The sequence below is a fragment of the Hemicordylus capensis genome, chromosome 1 (assembly GCF_027244095.1).
Source record: "Hemicordylus capensis ecotype Gifberg chromosome 1, rHemCap1.1.pri, whole genome shotgun sequence".
NCBI lineage: Eukaryota > Metazoa > Chordata > Lepidosauria > Squamata > Cordylidae > Hemicordylus > Hemicordylus capensis.
In genome coordinates this window covers 79,713,176-79,736,964 of record NC_069657.1, presented here as the reverse complement: position 1 = coordinate 79,736,964, position 23,789 = coordinate 79,713,176, and the positions used below count along the sequence as shown (strand labels likewise).

The 23,789-nt window shown below is 44.8% G+C and overlaps 1 long non-coding RNA gene across 3 annotated transcripts in view; it reads right to left on the bottom strand.

Moving 5' to 3' along the window:
* Nucleotides 1-23,789, bottom strand: part of LOC128340838 (uncharacterized) — a 101,872-nt gene that overhangs the window by 13,718 nt on the left and 64,365 nt on the right. For all 3 annotated transcript variants that reach the window (XR_008314008.1, XR_008314014.1, XR_008314010.1), the window contains exon 3: nt 11,970-12,149. This is a non-coding gene — a long non-coding RNA (uncharacterized LOC128340838). The remainder of the gene's footprint in view (nt 1-11,969; nt 12,150-23,789) is intronic.

Below are 23,789 nucleotides of genomic sequence, written 5' to 3'. Positions count from 1 at the left end.
CCCATTGTGAGCATGCGTACCCACTACTTTTGGACTCTTCTGGCCAAAGATGTGGCAGGGAAGTACACTGATGCCCCGTAGGACTGGTGAAATACTTGGTGCCGGTGGGGGGGAAAGCAGAGGGAGGGGTAAGTGCACCCTCCCTCAAACCACTGTGTGCTTGAACCTGTTCGGAGGCCCATAAAAGGTTCATGCACATTCCTAGCTCCAAACTGTCCTTTCCCAGAGCTGCTTTTTCTTAGAATAAGCAATTAGGTTTTCGTTACACATGCTTTGCCTATAATGTATAGCTAAGTCCTGATTTGGAAATGCAGAATAGGAAACGATTTTACCAAATGCAAGCGGGCATAACCAAAAGGGAAAGAACTGTCTGAGTAGTGTTATGGGATTTGGTCTTTGAAATACCAGCAGGGTTTTCTGGGGTTCACTAAGAAGGAACACATTCTATTTCTGTCAGGAAAAGATTATAATCTAATCCCAGCATAGGAACTGGAGTGTGAATCCCTTGTGCTTTTTATTGCCAGCAAACCCTCTCACTGTGTTTCCCATAGCCCTTTGGGCTTGCCTCTCCGAGGGCCAAATTAAGTGTGGCATGCAGTTGCAGGTTTTTACTCCCCAGTCTGTCTGTCCCCAACAAAACAATTATTAATTAATTAATTGGCTTTTCAAAATTAAAATCAGTCTTGGGGAGGGCTTCTTGACCCTTTCCCTTCCTTCATTTGTCTGCCCAAAACCATACATGGAGGAGAAAGCAGCTGGAGGAGATTTTGAATTGTTCAATGACAAGAAGAAAAAGGGTTCAGCAATCCTTGCCCGGCTGCTCTTCCGTCCACACTTAGAGCTGCCTGAGGCTGATTTTAATTAATAATAAGAATTTTAAAAGCAAAACAGCAGAGGAAAAGAGACATAAAGTTTGGCCCAGATATGTTATCTTCTACTAATTCTTGCAGTGAGTCCAGCTTCTGCTGCCATAAGACTTCATGAAACAGGCTGCGACTCCCTTGCTCAGATGCAGTGAAGGTCTGGATACCCCACACCAAAGAGCCCAGCCTTGCATTGCTGTACAAGATTGTTATGTTGTGCTGTTTCAGACACCAGGGCAGGAACGGAGAAATACCTTGGAGTCCACAATTGCTCACGAAGTGTTTGTGTTTTGCTACTGTATATGCTCAGCCCATTAGAACTGTTTGACTAGTGAAACAGGCAGAATTGGGTTATTGGTTAATTCAAGAAGTCCCCAGTGCTTTGATCCAACTTGAGAAGTGTGTGCATGATTTAAGTAACACTTCAACCTCATTCATGAAAGCAGCAATATGTTTGCTTCAATCATGCGATAAGCAAAGCCATTTATTCATTGGGGCAAAGTACTTCTGAGTTCACAAATTAAGTAGGGGCAGAAGCTTTGGTCGATTAATAATTGCTAAAGTACATACATTAGGCAGAGGCACTGTCAATATAAGGGATGAAATTAGAGTTTTGTCATTGCAGGGCTGGTATCAAGGGTTGGTCCGATTGGAGAGCTGCTGATCTCGGAGACCATAGCCTTTGTGTGGTTGTGGCAGAGCAGCGCTCTTGGGGCCCACTCAGGAAGAAGAGGGTCCATAGAGGGCAATTTGCCAAGGGCCTCTGAAACCTGGAGCCAGCCCTGGTCATCTCCCCCTCTCAAATGGAGCTCATACTATGTATGTTCAGTTTCCATTCTAAAGTACCTATGCATAGGGGTATATGTTCCAGTGGCAGATAGCTGTATGCATACAAATAACTAATAATAATAAATAATACATTAAATAGTTTATTTGTTAGCCTCCCCATAGCAAATTGTTCTCCGGATGGCAGACAGTATTAAAACATGGAGTAAAAACACATAAAATCACAACACACACAAAAACACAAAATACAGTACAGAAGAATTTAAAAACGTTTAAAAAGTCAGTCTTAAAAATCAAATCTAAAAATCAAATTTAAAAGGCCAGAGTGAACAGAAAAGTGTCTAAAAGAACAAAGTGATGATGCCAGGCGAACCTCACTGGGGAGGCTGTTTCATAAACAGGGTACAACCACTGAAAAGGCCCTGGGAAAAGACCTGGGAAAGACCTTCAAATTCTAACTACTACATGTTGTTTGTAAAGTAGGACTGTGTGTAATCGTTTGATTCTCAGTTGCAAACACTTCAAGACTTAAGGTCAAACTATACTAAATACATTGTTGGAGTTCCCCCCTCCGCCGCACTAAATTAAAGAGTATCCACAGGGGCCCAAATCAGGACTATGGAGCAGAGGCAGGCACAGAGTTCATTTGGAGTATCCAGGAGTCAGCATCAATCTCCAGGTGACTATTAAAAGCAACCCTGGAGATTTTAATATTGGAGGCAATATCGGGACAATGTCTCCAGGCATAATCTCAGACAGAATTGGCAACATTAGGAAGGGGCTATTTAACCCAATGCCTCCATCCTGCAGTCCTGATTCAAATTGCCCCCTGAAGCTGCATGCATTTTTCAAATCGTTTGCATGGCACCTTACCTGATTATAATATATATTAATAGCAAAGTCAAATGGTCGAGTGCCTATCAGTGTGCAGTCAAAATGGGGCTGTCCAAAGTAGGAGATTGTTTTCCACATACTTGGGGGATTCCCTCTGCATACAGATGTATGTTTAATGTAACAAACACAAGATTCCCCTGTGAACAGTTAAGGATGTTGTGGAATGTTGAGAGCACAGAGATGAAAAAATACAAGTGTAGTTCATCTCATTACCTTTCCTAACATTGCTACTAACTTTTGTTTGAAGAGAGGAAGGGACACTGTCCAGTCATAGCTCTGCTAACATCCTGGATTTCTCAATTGTTATCTATGGGCAGCTCTCATTTCTACCCAGAGGAGGAAGGAAAATGGCCTAAAGGAACCAGAAATCAGATAGATTCAGGTCAATTCAGTACATGAACCCTATGCACATTTTATGCTCAACAGTTGTGCAATCTGTGTACAGTGTACACAGGTACAGCTATTCACATTTTATGCCAAATGCATGTACAGCAGTGCATTTCCTTCCTGTATCTTGCATTTCACTTCTAAAATGAATGCAAGCACAATCGTTCACACAAAAACAAAACCCATGTATATAGTACAGGCATCTGAACACAGGTACAACATAATGTCCAAATAGGGCTGTTGAGAGCAGTTGTGACACGGAGTGTTAAAGTGTCAGCTAAAAGAAAAAAAAACAAGGGAAAGGAGTGTAGGGAGAGAGAGGGAATTGGCTTTCAGAACCCCAACAGTCAGTGTGGGGAATTAGGAGTGAGGAATCAGTGGTGGGTGCGGGGGTGGGCGCAGATGGGTGCTGTGAAGTTTTTTGTTCTTGAAAAAGAAATCCCCTCCCTGCACTTTACAGGAGGAAGGAGAAGAAAAAAAGAGAGTGTGTTTCCCCCCTCCCCATTTTTCTCTCTGGAATCTGCTCAGACTGGGCTTGCCAACCCTGACCCCTTAGTTCTACAGCAGGGAAGGCTTCAAGAAAGGGGTGGTGGGGAAAAATTCATCTTGTTGATGTTTGAGATGAATAGTCAATGAATAGTATTTCTTGGTGATCTGGCAGTGGCAACAAACCACATGCAGAAAATAAGTGGAAGACCTGAATCCATTCAGGATTTTCAAAGAGAAGTGCTTGAACTTAAATCTAGCAATCACTTTGGGGCTTGTACCTGCACTTGATTTGGTACATATGGTCTGAGTGGAGAAGTCCTCATTTTAAAAAAAGGGGAGGGGTGTATTGATAACTTCCAATTACACATGTTCAACTCCCTGGTTCCCAGACTTGTTCCTGCTCTACAAATCATAGTGACTTTCCGTTCCTAATTTTAGAAAACACTTGCTAGGCAAAACAAGTTATTTTTAATATGCCTCCTCTTTGTAACTGAAGTCTTCCTATTGATAGTCAGCTTTTAGTGATGCAGAAGCCCTGGGAGATGGTTTCTGTCACTTACAAGCCCTCCAGGGTATCTTGTTGGCCCATCCCTCATTGCCACTAAACACTATAAATCATCACTCATTTCAAAACTGAATTAGTCATAACACTGAAGTGTGAAATAATCTTCGTTTCAGAGTCCACTGTACTCCCCTCCTTCCTCCCAGTGTCTCATGCCAATGTGGTGATGAACTCTTCATCTATTCCCATCACACAGCTCTGAAAACTTGTACTCTTATTTACAAGGCAGGTGCAGCATAAGCATGTACACTGGAGGAAAGCAGTGTGATTGGCCTGCAGGTTTTTAAGATAAGTTGCTTCCATAAATATACTCACACATGGAATAATCCAATGGATTTTGATTCCGATTTGTTTGGATTGTATGTATATCTGTTGGGGGTGGGTTGTTATACAGAAACATATTATTAAATATATTCTTATTAAAATATATACTGCTTTTCAACAACAACAAAATAAGTTCTCAAAGCAGTATGAATCACATATAGATATTTGATCAATACATCAAATATCTTCTTTATATATATTTCTCTTAGACATACCAGTTGCTAAACCCATGTGTGGCAGCTCTCGCAAGAGTTCGCGAGCAGCGGCCGATAGCGACGGGGACGGGTGGGAGGAAGAATATGGCGGCAGTGGTGGTAGCTGGCCGGCTGAAGAAAACCGTGGGCAGGAGGGGCCACGACCAGTGGGCAGCCGCAACGGGCAGCTGGATGGGCGGCTGGCAGCCAGAAAATGGAGGGGGGAGGGGGGCAGGGAAGAGGATGAAGGCGGCTGCAGGTGGGTGGGGGGAGAAGAAGGTGGATGTGGGCGGGCGAAAAAGGAGGCAGCGGTGGGCCAGGCGGTGGCGGCAGGCCAGCAAACTAGAGGGGCAGATGCTCTGTGCCCGGCCCAGCTAGTGTATATCTATTTCAACAGAGACATAGGGCCAACATACCGCCTTTCCTTTTTTAAAAAATGCTTTTATTAGTATTATAAGTAAAAATAGAAAATGTTGCATCTCTGAGATTCCAACAAAGATACATGTTTACAAACAAGATCTTATCCATAAAAAAAAACCAAAAACCCATTCATAAAAAAGATACAAAAGTAGTAATAGTATATGTAAGGAATAAAAGATATTTAATTAACTAGCCACACAAAGTCTAAATCTAGGCATCCATATGGGATTTTGAACCTCCCAGAGAACCAGCTGGACAAAGAGAGGAGAACCAACCCTTCCACACAGGTAATTCAAATACCCGCTGTGTTCTGCAGTAAAAATACCCATCCCAAACATCAAACTATATTATTTATTCTTTAGAGAGAATATAAATTTCCCCACTACCAATTTGTCCTTCATCTGATTTAAGTCCTGTGTGAATGGAAAGAACAGAAAAAGAGAGAAGGCATGAAAGGCAGTTTACAGAAATTAAAATGCAATTAAAATAACATTAAAATAACATTTTAGAACCTTAAAATCAGTAAAACAGTAAAAACCATAAAGCAACCACCACAAAAAAGGCAAACAGAAGCAGGAGAGCTGAGAGAACTGGCAGCCCCTAAGGGGCTGTATGATGTGTGGGGATTAATATACGTGTTGTATGTATTATCTGTTATTTATTTTGAAGTTTGTGTCCAAGAGAAGCAAATTAAAGTTTACTATATATGGTAATTATTCAATAAAATTAATAATGTTTGAAGTTGAGACCCTACAAATTTCAAACTGTTCTATTTCCCCTTTGCAAGCACATTAATAAAACATTCCTATGCCATAGGAACATAGGAAGCTGCCATATACTGAGCCAGACCCACTAGTCTATCCAGCTCAGTATTGTCTTCACAAGCTGGCAGCGGCTTCAAAATTTATTGAACTTTTCTATAAATGTAAACTACACAAAATGACTTTGCCCAGTCAATGACGGGTCTCACTTGCTAGTACATTATATGTTTGCATTAACATTGTAATGTATGAAGCAGTTCTAAACATTGACAGGAGTATGTTCTTGTATGCGAGACATATATGCATGGAATAATACCTCTGTGTGGTGTTTTAAAGTAGGGTTAACTGGTACTTATACTAACAGTCACATGCTCCTTTTGCTTATTCATTCACTTATTCATTTTTCTGATTAAGAACATTTCCATCAAATAGTTGATTTTTACTTTCATGGTTTTGTTCTCACACATAATCCAAAGTATTGACATTGTAATAACACTGGTTCTAATATTGCTGCTGAAGTTATGTTGCAATAAGTATATATATTATACAATAAAATACTGCATATTGTGAATATAAACGTACCAACACCTGCACCATTGGTTTCCAGATCAACAGTGTGGTGGCAGGGTGGCAGAGGGAAGACCAGGATAGATTTGGCACCAGCATGGGTTTCTGCTATGAGAATGGTTTATCAGGTCCCTACAGAAAATGTGCATAAGGAAAGTAGCTTTAGAAAAGCAGAGGACCTAGCAAAAAAACAGCCACAACAAACAGCCTCTCTCTCTGTAGACAAGCTAATGCTGGGGCGGGATTACTCTGCATGGCAATTCTTGCAAATCTGGCTTGCCTGGCAGTAATTACTTATAAGTTAAAAGCTATGCTTGCTTTCTTCAAGGAGATGTGCTGCCTTTTAAGCCTGCTGGCACATCAGATGTAAAAGCCTTCGCTTTCGTTAATCTCCAGTGTTTGTGGGCTGTGGTCACTCAGAGGTGATAGAGAAGCCCTCTGCAGACGTCCAGGTGCACATTCTTCTGGCTTATGACTTCATGTTTCCAGCCCAGGAGCTAAGCCTGGAAACATTGCTCAAAGTAAGTCCAGGAAAGTTGCTCATTGTTAGCATGAACAATGGGAAGGGTTTGTATGTACAACTTATAAGAGGGTTGAAGAAAACTACACTTCAAGTTAATTCAGTACAGCTAGAAACATATGCCTGCACAGTTGGCAACAGACAGATTTTTGGCCTTGCTTCCTTCGTCTTTGGCCTCTGGGCTTTTATAACAGAGAAGGCATTTGTAGGCATGGATGGCACAAAACACTTTGTAAGTTGCTTCTGTGCATGAGAAAGGAATTGTGTCTATTACTCCAAGGAGCAGATGTGTTTGCAGGCTGTTCTAAAACGAGTATTCCTTCCATCCTGGGCCAACCTGGAGCCTCTCTCAGACATGCAGCAGAGAACGTAAGAACACAAGAAGAGCCTTGCTGAATCATTCTACCTAACCCTACCTAATCCGATATCCTGTTTCCCACAGTGGTCAACCAGATGCCTGTGACCTTTTTTTTAAAAGCCAGTTTTCCATAGTCCTCTTTAGTTTTCCTGTTCTCTCAAAACTGAAACAATGTAAAAGATGGGGAGCGAGAAAGCCAATTCTTACAACATGAGCTACATGGGAAGGAGAGAGTTAACACAGGCAGCTTGTGCTGTTTGGGCCACTGGGAGGCCTTCCAGCTCAGTTGCTCCAGGGTTGGGTAGTCCAGATCTGTTGCCCAAGTCAGGGCCTCTGAGAGCCAGTGAAGGCAATTTTAGGGACCCCCCAGCAAGGGCAGATCAGCTATAAATCTTGAGAATTGTATTGATGTGCAAACAAAAACAAATATGTTAATGTTAATAAAAATGTTATTATTAATATGATAAAATGTTGATAATAAATATGATTTATTGATCTAATATGATATAATGTTCATAATAAATAATGTTAATCATAAATAAATAATATTAATAATGTTAATAAGAAATATGATAAAACCTGCAACCTTGGAGAAGCCACTGTCAGTCTGTGTAGAGTAGACAATACTGAACTGGATGGATCAATGGTCTGACTCAGTATATGGCCGCTTCCTATGTTCTTACATAATGGCCTTTGGCCAGTGTGGCTGGGGATGATGGGAGCTGTAGTACAACAACACCTGGCAACCCAAGCAGGGGAAACCCTGCTCTGCTACACAGAAGCTCATTCACTACTGCTTCTCTTCTCACTGAGGAGCCTGCACACTTCCAAGAACCCAACTCAAAAAACACAGATATCAACGCAGGTTTGTCTGTCACTAGACCCATTCCACTGGGCAGATAGCCTGACCCCTGCCTTGAGCTGAATGCTGACCCAGGGAGAAGCAGTAGTTCTGGTGGGTGGATGGAAACCCACAGCTCTTCTCCCCCCCCCGCTCCACACCCACAATTTGCCCACACTTCTTGGAGTTGGGGGATTCAATGTACAGAACAGAAAGAAAAGAGAAACAGAGAAACTGCTATAGAGACATGGATATATGGAGGAGGAGGAGAAGGGAGCAAATATCAGGAAGAGAGCGAGAGGACAGATAGACAAAACAAGGCAGGCAGCAAGACAGAGAGATGGGGACGAGGAGGGGGTGCAGTGAGAAGGACACCTCTCCCCACATATTCCTCCAGCCCACATCCTCCGCCTTCATTGTTCTGCTCAGGATTTTAATTTCTAAAGTGAGAGGTACTAGTCAACCAATAAATACTTGTTTTAAGCCATTTATCACCCCCACCATCCCTATTTAATCCCTCCATCTCTTCCTTCCCTTCAGTACAGTCCTTGCTATTTCTGATCCTTGGCAGAAATTCATAGTAAAAAACATGGATCCAATAGGGCTCAATGCAGCCCCACCAGAGGGCCCCTCCCCACGATTTGTGGGCCTGGCTGCAGACAACCCAGTCTGGCTTCTGTTGACTCTTTGTCTAATGCACCACCGACAATGGATCTCCAACTAATACTAAGATATTTCTCTTCAATTCTTCACAGTCTGGGCAGGTTGCCGCAGTGCCGCTGCTGCTTGCTGCTCTCTCCCTCCAGCACCGCATGCAGCAGTGTTCCTTGGCTGTGCAGCGCCTGTGTGAGGCTCAAGAAAGTGCGCATGCCCCACCCCCTGCCAGCAGCTGAGCCAGCACGTGCTGAGCCAGGATGCCACAGGGCCATCCTCATCCTCGTCCTGGCCGCTGGCCCCGCAGCCGCAGGATACACAAGTAATTATGAGCATTTATTCTTGGAGGAGGGAGCATCCGGAGGCCCGTCGGCCGGGGCCCCCCTTCCAACCACCGGGCCCCTGTAATTTCCAGGCATCACTCCCCCCCCCCACCTCTCGTCGGCCATGACCCAGGTACAAAGTGAGGTAGGAGGAAAACAGAGCCTGCCCTACCCCACTTTCTGGCCATCTGGAGCATCGTGGTGGTTTAAACGGATGCCAGGAGTGATGGCCTTAGAGTGCACTGGAAAGCAAGGCCAGGGAGAAGAGCACGGCTGCACTGCCAAGGGCTGCCTCTCTGCTGCTCATGTGGTACATTGTGTGATATGAGAGGACTTCCTCCCCGTCCCACTGTGGGAGTCTGCTGCCGTGCTGGTTGTATGGGCATGCAGGTAGCAGAGGCCAGAGGAGGCTCTAATCATCTGGAGGAACGTCTGGAAGAACGATAGGTGGGATCCTGCCTTCCCCTCAGCCCAGCTCACTTTGGCCATGAGAACAGCCTAAGAGAGTTTGTGGAGTTTGAGGAAAGGAGGGAAAGAATGGGTGGGAAAGTTAAAGTAAAAGCAAACTAGATGATACGGCAGTGGTTCCATGGGTTCAAACTTGGCATTATCCCAATCACATAGAAAGAGTGGAATGGGCTATGATTCCAACAGCAAGGGGAGCATGTGAGCAAGGAGTGCTGAATCCTTGCCTTACCAAGGGCTTACCGCCCTGCAGCCAAGCTACTCTCCCCAGCAGGGACCCAGATTGTTCAACCACTACATCACCTGTGCATTCTGGTTATTAGATATGAACTCTGCCGATGTTCAGATACCCGTTTCCTCCAGCAACTCTTATAAAGTCTGAAAACCGATAGGTACAAAGAAGGAAAAGAGGTCTGCAGAAGCATCCTTAAGCATAACCATTTAGCTTCAATTCCCTCGTGGTCATGAATTTGCTTACAGTATCAGAGTCTGGGGTTCTAGAGGAGCTTGAACTGCTCACTATACTTTTTCACGTTTTACTGATGGTACCTGGAAACCTGGAGAGGCAATGCCCCCTTGGGGAAGCCAAGAGAAAGCTTGAGCCTTGCTGTTCCCCTGAAGTTCGTGCTCCTGCTCCTCAAGTGCTTTTCTACCTGCCAAAGAAGCTTCTGGTATCAGAGCTTGTCTAAAGAGACACCCATCTGGAGCATTTCCAGACAGCAGACTTTACCGTGTGGGTTTACTGTAAAGCTTTACTGCGAGATCCAATTTGCCCCTGAAAAGAGGCAAAAAGTGGATTTTTTACCCTGGACATAAATCGGGCTACGCTATAATGCATAATGAAAAGACCCGAATCGTGACTGGAGTGCTCCACAATAGCTCTCGGGGACTTAGGGGTAAATCTGGCTTATATGTAAACGCCCACCCTCCAGTCCAGAGGAGAAGTGAGCTAATACTCCTGGTGAAATAAGCCATGGGCAGTGTGAGATATCAAGCTCTCTCCTGCAGGGGCGGAGCCACCATTGGGCAAACGGGCTAAAAGAACCTGGGCCACCACCAATCAGGGCAATGAGCGCGGCCCCAGACACGCCCCCCCCCCCATCTGACGTCAGACACAGGGGGCATTATTTCGGTCCCAAATGGGGCCACATGGCCCTGTTGGGAGCTGAAATTGGCCCACACTGTGTTGGCAGTGCGGTCGGAGTGACTCTCCCTGCCTTAAAGGCAGGGAGAGCCGCTCCTGGTCTCACTGCCAATGCAGCAGGGCTGATCGATCTCACTCCGAAACGGGGCAGTGCAGCCCCATTTAGAAGAGAGATTGGCCCGCGCTGCATTGGCAGCACGGCCGGAATGGCTCTCCCTGCCTTTAAGGTAGGGAGAGTTGCTTCGGCCCATGCTGCCTAACGCAGCGTGGACCGATCTCCCTTCCAAACAGGGCCACGTGGCCTCATTTGGGAGACCACGCCCCCCATGTCCGATGTCAGATGTGGGGCGTGGCTAGCCAGGTCCCTGCATCTGACATCAGATGCGGGGTTGGGGCCAGGGGGGCACGGCGAGGCCACACACAGGCCGCCATCAGCCTCACTATGCTCCTGCTCTCCTAGAATCTGAAGAAAGTGCTAAGAAAAAGTTTGAAGAAATAACTTTATTGTAGAGGCCTAATTGTCTTCTCTGGGTCTCTTGCAAAACCTGGCCCAGATTAGCCTCATACACAAACTAGTTAGAACTGCAACAAAAATGTTAACTGGATTTCTAAACACTACGGGGGGGGGAGGGTTTTGTAATCCTCATCTACATGGCCCTTTTGGGGTTTTTTTTTTAATGGACCCTACTCCGCACTTTCTACATATCTAGGGCAGCTCTGTTCTTAAATACGTGGAATTAACACCATCACATTTAATTTAGCCCTTGAACAGATATGTGCATTTAAATGACATCGCTAGGGCTTTAGAGTGGCCTCTTAACTAAGGAGCTCTCTTCTTGTCCCATGACAGTTCTCCCAAGCTAATATCTGTCTACTTTCTTAAAACATGTAAGATACTCCTTTTCCAGAGGGGTTTAATTAATAATGTGATGCTTCTTTCAATGAAATTGTAGCATGATACTTGGAACTTTCACATAGTAATTGCATCAATTTTATTGCTTATTGCTTATTTTAGTGATAGTTTTTTGGTAAGTGATAAACTTCCACTAATGACAATGCATGTACTTTTGACCAGTTAAGAAGATCTATATTAGTGGTTTGGCTTGGGTCTGAGCCACAAACATCATGAGAAATTCTTTTGAGCCAATAAAGGTATTTTGTGCATGTACTTGGTAAGGAAACAAATGAGTTAATTAGGTCTATATGGAGGGCAAACACATCCATATCTGAACTTGCATAAACATTCTTAGTTCCTATATAGGCTGGGTTAAGTCACCTATATGGGAAGGATTGAGGAATATCATCCTTCATTACATTTCCTCAGGGAAGTCTCTTTCTTTGTATATGTCTCTGCCTCACCCGCTTCTGTCAGTTAAGAGAGGATATGAAAGGAAGCCTGCAGTGGCTGCACCCTCACCTCCAGCACATGGAAAAACAAACACAGCCATTCTTCTGTTTGTTGTTTTAGTGCAGGGCGCTCCTTCCATAACAAAACGCATTTCCCTATAGGCAGCAGGCTAAGACCTGTTTGCTTATTATTCTGTCAAGGAAAAGGAGGCTTCCATCACAAGGGGCACAGTCTTCAAGCATCTATATCCTGTTGATAAACAGAAAAAAGAAGAAAAAGAGGATCTTATCCAGCAGTCCTTCTACAAACACTTCTTGCCAAGTCTGGCCTATCTTTTGTTAGTCAGTCAGGACATGTGAAGCTGTAACTCCTTGCATTGTGCATTCAATATATTTCTGGGACAGCATGTTGTTTCTGGCAGAGACCCTTGGAGCACTGTATGGGCATGTCCACAGGAGCTTATGAATCTTATATTGTGTGCTTTAAACTCTCTACATAGCCAGTTAAATGAAGTTATGTCCATATCTTAGAGAGATCTTACAGGCATTATCATTTGCCCATGAAAAGCTTGTTAATATTATTTATGTTATTCAAAACACAACATAACCGCCCCTGCCCTCCGGTGTGAGGGCTTACGTTGAAGCAAAGACCATGACGCCTAAGTCCTGGAATGGGTTTTCAGTGTAAAAACTAAATGAAGTAATAACAGAGTGCCTGTGTTTCTTTCATAACTGCATAACACGTATCTGGAATTAGGAGATGGGGTTTCTAGGACAGAGGGTATGACTCACAGGCACGCCTAAGCCCCTGATAACCATTTGTTTTTTGAAATAGCATAACTCCTATAAAAGAACAGAACTCTAAATTTGGGTCTGCCTTTGAATATCACAGCTATGTCTGTTTGTATAACATTCAGAATTGCCAAATGCCATTACTGAAAGCCCCTGAATTTTGACGAGTTTTGGATTGGATTCTGGCTCTGATTATCGATCATATCTCTGGTTATCAACTTCCAGATTGTGAGTTCAGAACACACTCATTTGCAGTCTGTCTTCATATAGCTTAAAATACACATTATCAATACCTACATGTATTCTTTTTTAACAAAATTATTTGCACAGTGAAGCTTCTTTGTTCACAAGTGTCCAAACAAGCGTCTATCTTCTCTTGGCTTTGCTCTGGAGCAAAGGACAATGGTGTGAATCAGTGTTCATTTCCAGTGTCAGGCATTGTCCAATTACCTCACATGGAAAAAAAGTTGCCCTGCATAAGAAGAATGACTGAGGTGAGTAGGGAACAAGCTGAACAGTGGCGTAGGGAGGCTCCCGGTGGCCCAGAGACAAACTAGTTTGCCCCCCACCTCACTTCTAAGCCCCACCCCACTGTGCTTCCCCCTATATTTACGCACAGCGGCTGGCAGGCTTCTCCCCAGTCCATTCGCCAGCTGGAGAGGGAGGAGAAGCCCAGACCCTGCACAGATGGGAAATGTTGGGGGGCAGGGCGGGGCAGCAGGGCCCTTGTGGGCCCCTTAACCCTCCAGGCCCAGGGACATTTGCACCCCCTCATCCAATGGATGCTATGCCCATTAAGCTGAATATACCTACAAACATGCATGTCCCACTCTCATTGCCACAGAGAGAGAGCTCTTGCTGAAGTCGCCTTTGCATCCTTACTTCTCCTCAAGGGTGTTAAACCCATTTTCCACTAGTGCTCTAATTATAGTATTACTTTAGTAGAAAAGGTGTTTATTTTAACTAATTATTCCCTCCCTCTTAGATATGTGCAACCCAGACATTTGCAGCTCTGTGGCTACTGAATGCAAAATCTTTGTTGACCCAGTGCAGAATCCAGAGGAAATAGTTGTGGCATGCAAGGACAAGACAGTGGAGTAGAATCAGGAATATTAATGGCTTCATGAAATAGATATTATTTACAGACAGGCCAGTGCAGACTGCTTTCAGTGCTCTTGCTGCGGGTTGTTTGTTAGCCCCACCTCAACTCCAGGACTGGATTAAAAGTAACTAAAGCACAATTCAAAAGCTGACCTGGATCAAGGAATCGATTAACCAAAATCATGACACCCAGCTGCTTTATAGGTGCATCAAAAGCAGGATGCCATCAGCTGCTTGTCATATATTTCTATTAGATTGCAATCCTTTCAGTCATGTAAATCTCACATTCACATGTGTTCCTGCTTGCATTAAGCAGGTTGATCACATGCTGAACTCGGTTCCACTTAAATAATTGGGACTCAGAAGATGTTAACTGGCTGCATTATGCCCCTTGAGTTCAGCCAGCAGTATGAAACAGGATCAGCCTACTCCTGTTCGTATGCATATAGGTTATCCCAAGCCTGGTCTTGATCACATTCAATAAAACTGTTGCTAAGTAATAATACACCTGCCGAGGAGTGGCACAGTGAGGGATTACAGAGCCTCTGAAGCATTCACACAATTCTTGCATTACAAGAGATTTTCTGGCATAGCCCCTCAGATTTAATCTCTTTCTTGGGGTTTAATTTCCAAGAGTTGTTTTTCCAGTGCTACAGTTATGAGGGGAAAGGTAGGGAGGTCCTTCAGTAAATTCAGAAGCCTCACACCCGCACTCCCCTCAGTTTTCACTAAATAATGGTGCCCCCCACACAACCTTCTAGAAACAGTAGCTGGGAGGTATCACAAAAGGAAAAGGGACTGGGCCTCCCCTGCCCCTATACCAGCATTGGGTGTTCTTCGTATGTTGTGTTTTTGTTACTGTCACTATCATAAAACTCAAACCCTATTAAGTAAACTGTTTAAGATGCCTTTGTTTCCTATAGAAAACACTATCCAGGCAGTAGCATACTTCTTTGCAGAAGACCATATGATAACCATTCCATTGTGTATGTTAGCCAAAGGGCCAGTAGATCCAGATATATGCAAATGTATACTCTTTCTCTTTGAGCCGTCTCCCTGAGGAAGGCAGAACACTAATTGTATAGTAGAAACCTGTAAACACAGGTGCTGAAACCATTTGCTGAAAAAATGGGGAAGTGAAGCCTCCAGAAAGAAGTTGTCACAATCCATGCCAGAGGTATAGTCATGTTAGTCTGTTGCAGCAAGACAACAGAGAGACTTGTGGCACCTTCAAGACCAACAAATGTAAGCCTGAGCTTTAGTGAATTCAAGCAGTGGTGTAGCTGCAGTTGAACAAGGGGAACAAATTTGTTGTACACCACCCAGAGCCTTTGGATGGGGCAATCTATAAATGTCATTAATGATTGATTGATTGATTGATTGATTGATAATAACAAATGGTCTTGGCTCCCTGAGGGGTGGGGGCGTCACTGGCGGGGCGGGAGCTTGCCTCTTGCTTTTCCCCTCCTGCCTCGCTGAAGAAGAAGGCAAGGAGGCAGGGACCCATTTTCACTGTTTGTTCCAGGGCCCACTCCAACCTTGCCATATCCCTGAATTAGAGTCCACTTCATCAGAACCATGAAGTGTTCACCTCAGTAGGCAGGTATATCCAGAAGTTTCTCTGTGCTCTGCTTATGCCAAAATGTGTTGGGGAATTTTGTTCAATAAACCTAATGTTCTTACCTTCTTGAGGCTTTCTCTTCCTTTGTCTTGCTGTGGTTTTTTGTTTGTTTGTTTGTTTGTTTGTTTTGGGTTAATGCATTCTTTGAGCCAGGCCAGCTTTTGAAAGGGGTTTTAGTTACTTGTATTCCAGTTCTTGCTTGGATGGCTTTAAAATAGGTTTAGATAAAATAACGGAGGACAGGTCTATCAATGGCTACTAGTCTGGTGACTATAGGCCACCTCCAGCCTCAGAGGCAAGATGCTGCTAAATACCAGTTGCTGGGGAGCAACAGCAGGAGAGGGGGCAAGCATTCACTCGCTGCCTGTGGGCTTCTTGGAGTCATCTGGTGGGCCACTGTGTGAAACAGGAGGATGCTGGACTAGATAGGCCTTGAACCTGATCCAGCAGGGCTGTTCTTATGTTCTTATGTCCTGGAGTATGGAAAAAGCAGGCTGCTAATGTACAGTTGTCTCTCTGTAAACTGTAGCTATTTAATTAAACTATTACTATTCCTGATCCCACGGCTTTGTCCTTGCATACCATAACTCTTTCCCTTGGATTCTGCACTTGCTAGTGCTTTCTTCCTATGCTGAAACAGTTTACCAGGTACCCAGCATCTACCCTAGATGTGTTTAGTCCTGGCATCTTACTTAGGGAAAGTTGTAAGAAGGCCCCTTTAAAGACAGAAGAATATCTGTTGGAGTTAGGTGTCATTAAACTCTAGTATTACTATTCTCTCGGCACAAAACACAAAGAAACTCTGGGAAAGTCTCACATCATTTCATTGAACATGATCCTCCTTATGGGGGAAAAGATGGAGAAAATACTCTTATGCATAAAAGGCAATTCCAGATGGGCGCAGTATCCTTCTGCTTGGTGCTCACAGTCTGGGGCTGTCTCTGGCTGAGTGCTGCTGATACAGATTGATGAGCAGTTTTGGCATGGATGATACAGGAGCCACGAGGCTAAACCAGCACTAGATCTCTGTGGTAAAAGATACAACTAGTTTGCAATCTTTCCTGGTTCCCCACACCTTGTTTTGGCGCTGCTAGTGCTAGGAAAGCTACCATCTACAATTCTTCCAAATGGTATGTAGGCAGTACTGAAGCAATGTGCTTTGTCTTGAATAATCTCTACAGAAGTGCCAAATGCCTTTGTTCATATTAGTGTATCCTGAGTTTCCAAGAAAACAGCAGCAGCCATAAATGAGAAATGTTGCCGCTGTCTGAACCAACTTTCTCTGATGATTGCAATGCTCAGAAAAAGAGCCCTCCAAACTCCTGTGTCTGGCCAGCATATGGAGAGCTATTGGGATGCCACAGAATTGCAGTTAACCTAACACTATAAGGCAAATTGCTCTAGTATGAAAGATGTTCTTTACTGATGCAAAAGAAAGAGCAGGGAGATGACAATCCCGAGGCATTCAGTAATAACCGGCTTTGCATAGACCACCACTGTGTCTTTCCCAGAAGCTTGGCTCCCAAGTCGGCAGCCTCTGGATAGCTTCCACCCCGAATGTATGTCACATTTCCTTCCAAAGAAAGCCAAATATTTACATTAATCTGGGGTCACCCAGAGGCCATTCTGCTATCACAAGTTGGAGGAGACTGTGATATACTACACCAAGGAGGGCGGAGAGAGTTATGTGGATGGATTAATTAACAGAGGTCTCTGAAGTAAATTATGCAGTTTAGTCTCTGTTTCAGCAGCATTGTGTCAGTGAACAGAAGAGCCATGGGTAATTCTGAAGAGCGTCAGTGAAGTGTGGGCAACACAAGTCGGCTTGCTTGTTACTTGTTTGGGGAGAAATTTGGATGAACACACATAAGTATTGTAAGAATGGTGTGAGAGCTAACACAGTTAACAGTAGGACGCATGAGATGGGGCCTGTATCCTCAGAATGGGAATGGTTTGGGAACCGACAATCTGTTCCTTTTCTGCCGGTACAGAGTAGCACTAGGAAATAGGGGTCACTTCCCACAAGACAAAATCCCTAGACAGATGGCATTTCTGTGCAGAGAGCAGAACACTCAGAGGTAATTTTGGGCCCTGGATCTAAAGGCCTTTGGAGCCCCGCACCCCAAGTTAAGCATCATCCCCTCTATATACACACACACCATCCCACACACACCACACACAATGACACATGGAGTATTTTTAACACATGGGTTATTGAGGGCACAAACAGCACATGAACTCACAAGAATGTAAGAATATCAAACAGGTGTATTTATACAAATATGCATTAGCAGAAACATTTCAACACACAACATATTCCCATCCCACATATTTCTTTCCCCACTCCCCCTCTGTCTCTAAAGCAGAAGTAATGCTTGGATGCCCGGCACAAGTGGACTGGTGGCGTGATGACCACACCACCCTGGACAGACTGAGGAGGATTGGGGCCCCCCCAGGGTGTGTGGAGGCCCTGGACTTTGGCCCGGAAGTCCAGGGGGAAGAGCACCTCTGAGAACACCTGCAAAGTTATAACACAATAATTGCACATTGCACAGAGAAGCTGCAGCCAATCTTGTCTTCTCCATGCATAAACAGTGAGCATCTCTCAGCCTAACCTACCTCATTGGATTGTTGGGATGGTAAACATAACCATGTACTCCTTGGAGGAAGAGCGGGATATAAATGTAAAATAATAATGATAATGATTATACCCTTTGTGATAATCTAGTGTGACAGCATGTACACATATGATCTTCTAGCTGCTCTGGTTTCAGGATGAAGGTAGGGTTTACATATTTCAAATTAACAAAAAATATTAAATATTCCCTACTTTTAAGTGTCTTCCTCTACAGGAGAATGTGAAAGATACAGAGAACATTTGGTAGCAAAAATGTGGAGGAATTAGCACAAGGATAGGGGTGTGCATGGGACTGGTTTTGCCATTTCCGGGTCCAGCCGAACTGGGTCTGGTTCAGTTCAGTCATCGAACCGGGCCAAACTGGTTTGGGAGTTATATTTGTAAAGGGGAATTGGTGAGCACTAATGTATGACCACCTCTGTTTTTCACTCCTGTAAGGGAGATTGTCCACAACCACTGCTTCAGTTTATTACTAATTATATGCCACTGGTAGCAATCTTATTACTGTGTCAGGCTGTGATGAAAATGGAGCAAATGTTTTGCTAGGAGTATTAGGGTCCCTCTTTCTTGGCTTGGGTCCCCCTCCCCGCCACCATTTGACAAGCTGCCCTTCTTGAAGAGAGGAGGACTCCCTACTGGTGCCTTTTGAAAGCTATGTTTTATCCTAGATGCCCAAGCAATCCACCCAGGCTTGGAGGAGTCTTTCCATTGTGCCCCATGGCTTGCTGGCCCTGGTTGCACCCTACTGTCATGGATTTAGACAGCAGTACGTTGGCATTCATATTCTCTCTACCTCTGTGCCATGGCTGGCACAGATTCTGCAGTCATTCCCTCTGACATAAATCCTGCCTACACATTAATACCTCGTGCATAGATTGACTTCTGCATCCGGGTTGCCATATTTGCCGTGTACATTCTATGAGTTTAATTATGGCATGTGTCCCTTTAGCAAGAATGCAAGTTAAACATTTCTGCCCCACTTTCACTACTTGAGTCAGGGATATCTCTCTTGATTTCCTTCCTTAGAATCAAGTATGTAATTACATGATTAATCATCTTCCTTGCTCCTTTCCACCTTTTGTTTAATGACTAATTTAACTATTACTTTATGCTCTAATGGCAAAGGTGGTTAACACGAAGTAATAATAGTAACAATAATAACAACATGATCGTTTCCCCTTATATTTGGTCCTGTATATGTGGTAGAGGTGTGCACAGAACTGGTTCGGCTCAAATCTTAATCAGATTTGAACCGACCCAGACCGGTTCTGGATCCAGGTCCCGCTGAACTGGGTCTGCTCTGGTCCAGCTATTGAACCAAGCTGAACCGGTTCACGGGCCAATTCAGGGGATAAACTTGTAAGGGGGGATCCAGTGATACTTCTTTACAAGTACAGGGGGCATGGGGCCCTTCAGGAGGTAAGGGGCAGCTGGCTGGGGGTGGCAACAAATGTCAAGAGATGCTTACCCTGCCAGCGCAGCTGGTGGCACTGCTGCTGGCCACCCCAAGCATGCTCCTCCCTCCTTTTATTTATTTTATTATTTATTTATTTATACATTTATATCCCGCTCTTCCTCCAAGGAGCCCAGAGTGGTGTACTACATACTTGAGTTTCTCTTTCACAACAACCCTGTGAAGTCGGTTAGGCTGAGAGAGAAGTGACTGGCCCAAAGTCACCCAGCAAGACTCATGGCCAAATGGGGATTTGAACTCGGGTCTCCCCAGTCCTAGTCCAGCACTCTAACCACTACACCACGCTGGCCCTACTACACCACGCTGGCCAATTTTGGTAAAAGGAGGGGTGTGTGCTTGGGGTGGCCAGCAGCACTAGGGGTGTGCACGGAACTGCCAACTGCAGTCCGGCACTGGGGTGGGGGGGCACCTTTAAGAGCGGCGAGAGGGTTTACTTACCCCTCCCGCCGCTTTCCCCGCTGTGGCGCCGTAATCCTAAGAGTAATTGGGGCGGCAGGACACCTCCCTGCCGCCCCTTCCCTGACGTTGCTTGCAAAAACTCCCAGCAGTCCTTTGCGCGCGTGCGCACACGTCACAGAGACATGAAGCGCGCGCTCGTCTCTGTGATGTGCGCGCGCGCAAAGGACTGCTAGGAGTTTTTGGAAGCAACGTCGGGGAAGGGGCGGCAGGGAGGTGTCCTGCCGCCCCAATTACTCTTAGGGTTACGGCGCCACAGCGGGAAAGCGGCGGGAGGGGTAAGTAAACCCTCCTGCCGCTCTTAAAGGTACCACCCCACCCCAGTGCCGGACCGCCCAGGTCCAGACCGGTCCGGAGGCTTCTTCAATGGCCTCCGGACCAGTCCGGGCCCATCCCTAAGCAGCACTACCAGCAGCCACACCAGCAGGGTAGGTAGCTTTTTACATCTCTTGCTGCTCCTGTCTGGCTGCCCCTTACCAATTAACCCAAACTGGGCCTGGCTTGGTTCGGTCATGGACTCAACTGCCCCTGGCTTGGTTGCCGAAAAGACCCCAAGTTGAAGCAAACCAGTTCTGCACAAACCATTCATGCACACCCCTAATAGGAGGCCCTTCCTCCCCAAGCAGCATGTTCAGGGTTTGGCATCTGGATAAGCAGACATTATATTAACTGAAAGAGAAGTGGGTTTTTAAAGATAAAAATATCAAATGTTCTCTCTCTCTCTCTCTCTCTCTCTCTCTCTCTCTCTCTCTCTCTCTCACACACACACACACACACACACACACACACACAATCACACACACACTTTAACATAAATAGACAGAATAATTGGAGCAAAGGTGCACCTGGGTCAGGAGTATAGCAAGCTTCTCAGGGGCCGAGAGACAAAGTGTAGCCAGGGGGAGCCTCCAGCGCATGCGCTCCCCAGTGCCCCAAGCCACACTCCCTGTGTCTGACATCAGATGCAAGACGGCAGGCAACTTAACCCACCCAAGCCAAGGGAACCCGCCATGTGGTCAGCAGCACCGGCTCAATGGCGTGGGGCGGAGCTGGGTGCGGAGCCACCGGGGGTCACTATTCTCCTCCACCAGGGGTAGTGGCACATCAGGGTTGGGCAGCCCTCCTCCAGTGGTTCCTGCATAGCTGTGATAGCCTCTCTCTGCCTCTATTCCCTGCTCGGTCAAATTTAAGGTCTCTAGAACTATCAGAACTTGGATAAACCCTCTCCAGTCCACAAAAAGAGATCTTACATTTGACCAGCTTTAAAAAACAACAACAACAACAACAAAAGAGCAGCTGTGAAGGACTGCTGAGGTTCATAAACTCATAGAAAAAAGAGGCTTGGGAGAATTGTCTGTCTCAGTCTCTCAGGCCGAATGCTAGATGGCACTCCCTCTACAGCTGGACAGAGCACCAAGGGCCCAGTTTGCTCTGTTAGTGATTCAAAATAATGTATTGGCCAGAACATGCCACTATGGCCATGAAACAACTTGGCTGTTCACCTTCCAGTATCTGGAGAGATATTACCAGCCATCTGCCCTGAGTTTCTTTGTGTACCAGAAAACCCAATAAATGCATGCTGCAGCAGATGAAATCCTGGAACAAAAACAGTGATGTTAATGTGTCCAGAAGGGGTTTGCATTATGTAAGTGGACAGTTCTCAGAGATTACAAGGTTGTGCTGCCTTCTGCTTTTTCAGACAGACCGCTGTGACCCAACCTATTATAATCACGTTTCCAACATCCTTCCACAGCTCTTCACTGAGTGTGAAAAATCATGAAGAAGATATGACTATTTCACTTGAAAACATATTGGAGCTTCTGAACATTTGCTGGCTAACCAATCAGAGTCTCCTGCTCTTTCCTAACTTCCAGTGTCTACACGCCTCCTTGACCCTTCCCTAAATATTTGTGTTTTTGCAAGATAGCACCTACAAAAATGTTGCAATTAAATTGTGATTTTGTATGACTGAGAAAACTGTGTGTTATGTCAGTAACAACAGGAAAACATTCACACTTACAACTTGTTTTAATATTATGAATAAGAAATGAGGAATGTAGATCTTATGTGCCTGGATTTTACTGCATGAACAGGAACTCTCTTTCTGGGTCAGCCTCAGTGAAGGCCTTGCTTGTAGGGATGTGCACTAAACAGATTTTGCATTCTGTTTCGAGCTTGAAACGAAACACAAATGACTGGAACATTCAGTTGAAACAACTGGTCCAACTGAATAAACTCAATATGTTTTGAGTGTTTCGGCCATAGAGAACATTGGGGAAACTTGAAACATCCCATTGTTCCCCATAGGTAGCTCCCAGGGATGCCAAAGTGGGTTGGGTGGTAGGGCATTATGGGTGCTACCTACCACCCAAGCCACAAAATAAATTGGTAGGCAGGAGACTTTAAATAATGTGTTAACCTTTCCCCTAAACCCCACGGGATCCTACTGGGGGTTTGGGGGAAAGGTTAAAAATGTGTTAAAAACCTCCCACTTGCCCATTTATTTTGTGGGTTAGGTGATAGGTAGCACCCATCATGCTCTACCATACAACCCACTTTGGCAACACACTTTGGTGTCCCTAAGAGCTATCCATGGGGGACAATGGGGGTGTTTGGTGTTTCCCCATTGTTCCCTATGGCTGGAACAAGCTGCAATCACAGAGTGCATGCGCACAAGTTTTGCACTGCAATTTACAATGCATTTTGCAACCATGCCTTGAAAAACACTGCAGAAGCACACAGTAAAAGGCAATCTATCCCTCCCAACACAGAAAACACATTACAATTACAGTCCAAAAATGGCCAACACACACACACACACACACACACACCACTGACCTAGAATCCACTGCCAGCTACTGTGCCTCTGCTACAGTAACATCATTGCCACAAATTGCTCTATCACACACTGTTATTACTTCTTGCTTCCTAGCATTGCAACAGCTACACCCTTAGCAGCAACACAACCATAAACTCAGCTAGAGCAACTTCAGCCACACTTTGACAGAGTACAGCATGCAATGCCGCTTGCAGAGCAGACCACCAGAGCAGTGAGTGAAGCACAAGTTAGTCTCAAGGCCAGACATGGAGCTTATCACAACAATCACCAAGAAATATTACACAGAGCGAGAGACAGAGAGCTGCCACTGTCCATTTCTCACCACAACACTATCTCACAAACAAAGCAAACCACAACTCAAGGAAAGCAAGAACCCAAGTTCTGCCTTTTTCAATCTGAGATCCAGCAAAACCAGATAGTTATAGCAGCAATAGCACAGCATATTATATACTCTGTGCTAAGAAAATAAAAACACAAAATCAAACCTTCCTTCCTCCTCTCCTGTCCTGATGTATCCTCTTTTCCAAGAGAGGCACAGTATAAGGTATCTTTCTCTGCTTACCAGTCCCTTTGAATATATTTTGAAATTCCCTCCAAATGTTTTCCCCCTCCCTCCTGCCCACAATGGGGCCACAGCTGCCCATGACAACAACCAAAAAGCAAGGAGATCACACGCCAATCAAAAGCCAGTGCTAGAAAACCAATCAGCAATGGAAAAACATGGTTCCAAAATGGCGCTTGGAATGTCAAAAAGTTTCAGTCGGAATGGGGTTGTTTTGCTCTGAACTCAAAAGAGTCAGCAAAGCATTACAATATAAATAAGACTAATAATAAATTAATTAATTAAAGAAGCCTGTTATTTAAAGAGTGTTTTGTTTCAAGCTTGAAATGGGCCATTTTTTTAGTCAAAATGTTTTGCTGTCAAAACATTCTGCACATCCAAACTTGGTTGCTAGTCATTGTTAATGG